Consider the following 6541-nt stretch of genomic DNA (forward strand, 5'->3'; position numbering starts at 1 on the left):
ATTTTCAGGTCCACAGTATAATAATTTCTTTGTACTGGCCCTGTGGATATAGACAAAACCAAAATCCAAACCAAGCAAGACAAAATCAAAACCAAAAAAAAAATTATCATGATATTTTTGCTTTTAAATTAATAACCTCGTTAGGTTTCCAATCTTAACAATATAAAATAGTTGCAGAAGCTTTTCAATTGTACATTTCTTTGATCTTTAAACATAGAATGGTAAAAATATCAGAATAACTTTTCTCTTCTTCCAAATCCACAGGGTATTTTCCAACCATATGTGGATAAATCATGTGAAAAAATAATTGGAATTACTTATTTTTGTTCCAACAGTTTAATAATATATGGATAGGGAGATTTTGAATATGACTCTACACCTAGAATCCTCCCATTTCACTGTTTTATAAACGGTGAAGCATTAGTTTCATACTTTACTAAATACAACAGTGGTGTCGACTCTGGCTTCTCTAGGAAAAAAAAAAAATGTATGAAGGACTTACTTTGAGGCATAATTTACTAATTCATCTCAGCAGGGATATGTCTCAGGCATTAGCATTTGGCATTTGTTATAGCAATTAGCATTTGTCATAAGCTCACTAGATAAATTCATTGTTCAGTTGGAAACCACTATTCTACTAGTAGAAGAATTACAAAAGTATTGAGGTGCTTGTAAGTCCAAAGTGAACTTACTGAGAAAAAAAAAATTATAGATGAACCAAATCATAAGGAATCACGATTTTTCTAATGTTCTCATATAAATCTTGTAAAAGTTACTATATAAATAGAATTTGTTCATTTGTTAGAATATAAACTCTGGTTCTTTCATTCTCCGAGCAAAACATTACACCATTCTTATTAAAAGGCAGCATTAGTGTCATCTTTTCTACTTTATACAATTACTGTTTAAAAAAACCAAGCTACTTGCATAGATTTAAAATGACAAGTCAGGAGATCCCTGGGTGGCGCAGCGGTTTAGCGCCTGTCTTTGGCCCAGGGTGCGATTCTGGAGACCCGGGATCGAATCCCACGTCAGGCTCCCGGTGCATGGAGCCTGCTTCTCCCTCTGCCTGTGTCTCTGCCTCTCTCTCTCTCTCTGTGACTATCATAAATAAATAAAAATTAAAAAAAATAAAATAAAATGACAAGTCAGTCAGAGAAAGACAAATACTGTGTGATTTCACTCATAAACCTAGAATAAGGAGGTAAGAGAGATGGAGAAGCAAACCATCAGAGATTATGAACTATAGAGAATAAACTGAAGGTTGATGGAGGGGAAGTGGGCAGGGATGGGCTAAATGGGTGATGGATATTAAGGAGGACACTTGGATGAGCATTGGGTGTTATATATACGTGATGAATCCTTAAATTCTACTCCTGAAACCAATATTACGTTATAACTAGAATTTAAATGAAAACTTGAAAATAAAATAAATAAAATGACAAATTCAAAAACAAGTCACAGAAACAGTGAGCTCTTGATCTTGCCTACTTCTAATAAATATTCTAGAACATTATCAGTGACCTAGGTATACACAATATCCTCTGAAATTAAGCTGCAAGAATATACAGCAAAATAAGACATTTTAGTATATATTATATTTAGAATGTTTTAGTATATATTAGGCACTCCCAAACAAACAACAGTTTTCTATTATTTGAAATGTAGTTTTTCCAACAAGAATTTTTGCAAACACAATTTTAAGAGAATCAGTTATTATTAGAATAACATCACTTGACAAGATGAATTATAAAAGAAAATATCTTTTAATAATCATATATTTATACATATTATACATGTAAATATACATATGAATTTTCACATAATTTATCATGTTAACTACAGGAAAAGCACTAAGTGCTATATATATGGCACATTAGAAAATATTCACATCTATATATGTAATAGTAACATAGAACAAATTTTAAAAAATGAATCCTAGAGCTGGTAATTAATTAGATAATTAATTATCGAATTGATAATTAACTAGAAAAAGTGTAACAGAGAATTTAAATCTAATATTAACTGTTTCCAAAATCTTAATTCTTATGGTCTTTGCCTCTCCTTTGGTTTCTTTCAATTGGATTCCATCTTCTTTCAATAATAAAATTAAACTACTAAATATAAGACCTCAAAACATCATTGAATATCGGTAGAGATCAAAATGATATGAAACTGATAGATGAGCCATTGACTGGCAACTGTCCCTCATATTAACACTTTCTGGAAGAAATTCACAATGAATCAGATATATGACTTTTCTTATGATGCTGCTGCTATAGGTAAAATATTAAAAACACACAAGTGGATGTTGATTACATTTTTAAGTAAAGTCTTCATATATATATATTTTTTTAATTAATTTTTATTGGTGTTCAATTTACCAACATACAGAAAAACACCCAGTGCTCATCCCGTCAAGTGTCCACCTCAGTGCCCGTCCCTACGACCCAGCAATTGCACTGTTGGGGATTTACCCCAAAGATTCAGATGCAATGAAACGTGGGGACTCCTGCACCCCGATGTTTCTATCAGCAATGGCCACAATAGCCAAACTGTGGAAGGAGCCTCGGTGTCCATCGAAAGATGAATGGATAAAGAAGATGTGGTTTATGTATATATTTTTAATTGTAGGTTATCACAGCCTACTTCTTTTACTCTGATAATTCACTAGATTTTGGTACATCATGGCAACTAAATCCAAAAAATGAAGGCTATGATTAATTATCTTTACTGATATACCCAAATTCATCCACCTCCACATGGAAGTAGGAAAAAGTAGAGCCTTAAAACTAGAAGTATTCAACTATGACAAGAAAATTTTGAATTTTTCTGATGAGAATATGCCTGAGTTTTCAAAACCATAGTTCCCCATCTGCATATACTTCAAGCAGTGTTTTCTTTTTCTTTTTCCTTTTTAAAAAATATTTTATTTTTTATTTATTTGAAAGAGAGAGAGCACTAAATGCAGGAGCAGGTGGAAGGTCAGAGAGAGAAGCAGACTCCTTGCTCAGGGATGTGGGACTGTATCCAGGACCTTGGGATCATGACCAGAGCTATAGGTAGACACTTAACCTCCTGGGCCACCCAGGTGCCCCCTGATGTTTTTCTTTGTTCAATTGTAAATATAAGCATTATCTGGCTTATGAGCATGCACTTTGATGAGTGCATAGTAAGAAATTCAAGCCATATTTTTAAATTTTCTTTTAAATTTGTAATAAATGATGGTGAATATTAAGAAAGGATTCAAAGAAGCAGAATATTACTTTAGCCACAACAGGTGTAATCTACTCTTTCCTTGTGAAGTTTTTACCCAAAGAGTTTTCATACTATTCAGCATCCTTTAAAGAGATGATGGGCTTTGCTGGACTAGCAGTAAAGGAAACTCAGATTACAAATGATACTAATCCTGTATGGATGAATCCTATTTGCACTGAGAAAGAACTGTGTTTTAGTTAATTTTTCTTTATATAGTCTAGATATTAGTCCTTTGTTGGCTACATTATTTGCAGATATTTTCTTCCAATCAGTAGCTTATCTTTATATCTTATTAATATAATCTTTGGCAGTAAGAATACAACAAACAAAAACCAAAAACTTTTAGTTTTATGACATGCAATTTATTAATTGTTTCTTTAATGGATGGAGATTTTGCTGTCGAGTCCAGGTCATCTTTGGCTCTCCTAAGTGACATATTATCTATGTTTTCTTACATCAAGATGATCTCATCAAACAAGATTATAGACTATGTTCTGCAAAGTTAAAATAAGAGAAACGCTAGATAATTCACCTAAATTTAATTATCTCCTAGCAAAGAATAATTAATGAATGGCTACAATGGTTTGTCCTCAAACTTACACAACAAAACAAAAATTTTCCTTGTATTAGCCAGATGATTACCTCATAGTACTGCATTACACTGCTCGGACAAGCTCTTCATAAGATGAATTAAGCAATTCTATAAGTTACTTCAAAATATATTTAGCTACTGTTTGTATGGTTAACAGAAATTACAATCAAACACTTTAAACAAATATTAGGTACATGTACATATTTAAAATATTTATATGGAACACTGGATTCATAATATTCCATTTTGGGTTATAAAAAATAAAAACAAACCCATGTGACTTCATTCATAAATTTTTCATCCATCAATAATATAAATTATTATTATTTTTTCTTCTTTTGATAGTGTTGGTAATAGCACATCATACTACTAAATGAGTAATCTGTTAAATTCATAAGCATTAGGACAAAATTTAGCATTGTGATTAAAGCACTAAAACCAGTGATACTGATTTTGTGCTAAATGTTAATTAGCTATTAATTTTTAAACTTATTTAAATAAAAATAAGCTGGTATTATATACCTAAGCCAAGAATTTTTCTTTTTTTAAGCCAAGAATTTCTGATTTTATTATTGTGAAATACCTATTGGTTTCTAATCACACATGATTGGGTTTGCATAAAACAACTTTATATTTTTATTATTAATTTATAAAATTGTTGTTGCTCATTTTGTCTCCAATTAAGTAAATTAAGTAAATGTAATTATCATATTTCATGAACTTAAGCCTTTGTAAGAAGTATATCGAAAGGTAATAATCTTGTGTGTGTGTGTTGCTTTGCTTTCCATGAAAGCCATATCTCTACCAATGTATATTGGGATAAAATTATTTTTAAAAGAAAAATATTATCCATGTCATAATTGTTTACCCATATCCAAGTGTATATATTTTTAATATTTCATTATTGAGTAAAAGCCATCAAACAGGATGAAAATATGAACACATAGGATAAAAATAAATCCTGCCACAATGACAGATGTGTTAATGAAAACAAATCAATAAAATGGTCTCAGGTTCAACACATGCATGTTTCTGAAATGTAAACAGACACTTCAGGTCGACTTGACCTGGATATCTGACTCCAAGGACATTTAATACTCCTCACAAGAAGCAGATGTAACTTTCAGCTTCAAAACACTTCAATTGTACATATTAGTGGAAGGCAACGGAGACAATTTTTAGTTTTTTCCTCACTACTTAATGTATGCAGAGATTATTTTGAATTTATTTTTTTATTTTTTTAAATTTTTTTTATTATTATTTATTTATGAGAGTCATACAGAGAGAGAGAGAGAGAGAGGCAGAGACATAGGTAGAGGGAGAAGCAGGCTCCATGCACCGGGAGCCCGACGTGGGATTCGATCCCGGGTCTCCAGGATCGCGCCCTGGGCCAAAAGCAGGCGCCAAACCGCTGCGCCACCCAGGGATCCCGATTATTTTGAATTTAGAGACAATGTGGTAGCTTATTAGCTAAGCTGATTATACAATAAAATAATCTTGACACTATGAGGAAGTAAATATGCCATATTTTCAATTCAATTACATTGCCTTAGGTTCAGTAACGTGCTGCAGAGACTACAGAGGCCCTTGAGCTTCCATGACATTAGTCCCAAAAGGTTGGAAGATGCAAAGCAGGAGTGTACAGGGTTGGTGCCTGCTGTGTAAGCTTTAAACTACATTACAAGGAGCCAGCAGATATATGTCTCTTCCTATTCCTTAACCAACCTCACACTACTTTACCCAGAATATTTGGAGTTACGATAGTTCCTTCAGCTTTCCTAATGGCATTCAGTGAGAAAAAGCAATGAGTTACTCTTATTATAAATATGTGTCTCCTTTGGGGATCCTCTCATATTTGAATCCCTCTCATTTCTTCTTTCTTTTCCCATTTTTCATCACTTCTGCTTCTCTGGAACTAGCCTAAAATAGCACTAGCCTAAAGATTTTCTTGCCATAGCTAAGAACCTGGGAACCTAGGCTAACATATTTTCTAAATGGAAATATATATTAATTTTTAATGCAAGAGTCATTACATAACTGTATGATCTAATGCATATGATAATAAAAAATTAAAGAGAGAAGTTTCTAAACTTGAAAACAGCTAAAGATTTAAGTAGACAGTAAAAAATTAGAGCTGAATGGTTGAGTTATTTAAAGGCTGTTGCATTTCCAACATAGACTTTCAAGAACAAAATAGTATAGGGTAGAGGAAGTTTTACAAGTTAGAGAAATGCATACACTCGTTTAGAAAAAACACAAAAAAACAAACAAAAAACAAATATTGTCAGCCTGTGAGGGTTAAAGAACACAAAGTTAGGGCAGCCCAGTTGGCCCAGCGGTTTAGTGCTGCCTTCAGCCCAGGGCCTGATCCTGGAGACCTGGAATTGAGTCCCACGTCGGGCTCCCTGCATGGGGCCTGCTTCTCCCTCTGCCTGTGTCTCTGCCTCCCTCTCTCTCTCTCTCTCTCTCTGTGTCTCTCATAAATAAATAAATAAATAAATAAATAAATAAATAAATAAATAAAATATTTTTTTAGAAAAAAAGAACACAAAGTTAAGAAAAAAACATAAAAACAAACCATATCAAATAAATGTGACTTAATTTTAGACTTTATTTATTTGACAGAGAGAGAGAGAGCACAAGCAGGGTGAATACCCAAGAGGGAGAAGGAGGCTGAGCAGGGAGCCTGAT

This window comes from Vulpes vulpes, chromosome 15 (assembly GCF_048418805.1).
Source record: "Vulpes vulpes isolate BD-2025 chromosome 15, VulVul3, whole genome shotgun sequence".
In the NCBI taxonomy this organism is placed as follows: Eukaryota; Metazoa; Chordata; class Mammalia; order Carnivora; family Canidae; genus Vulpes; species Vulpes vulpes.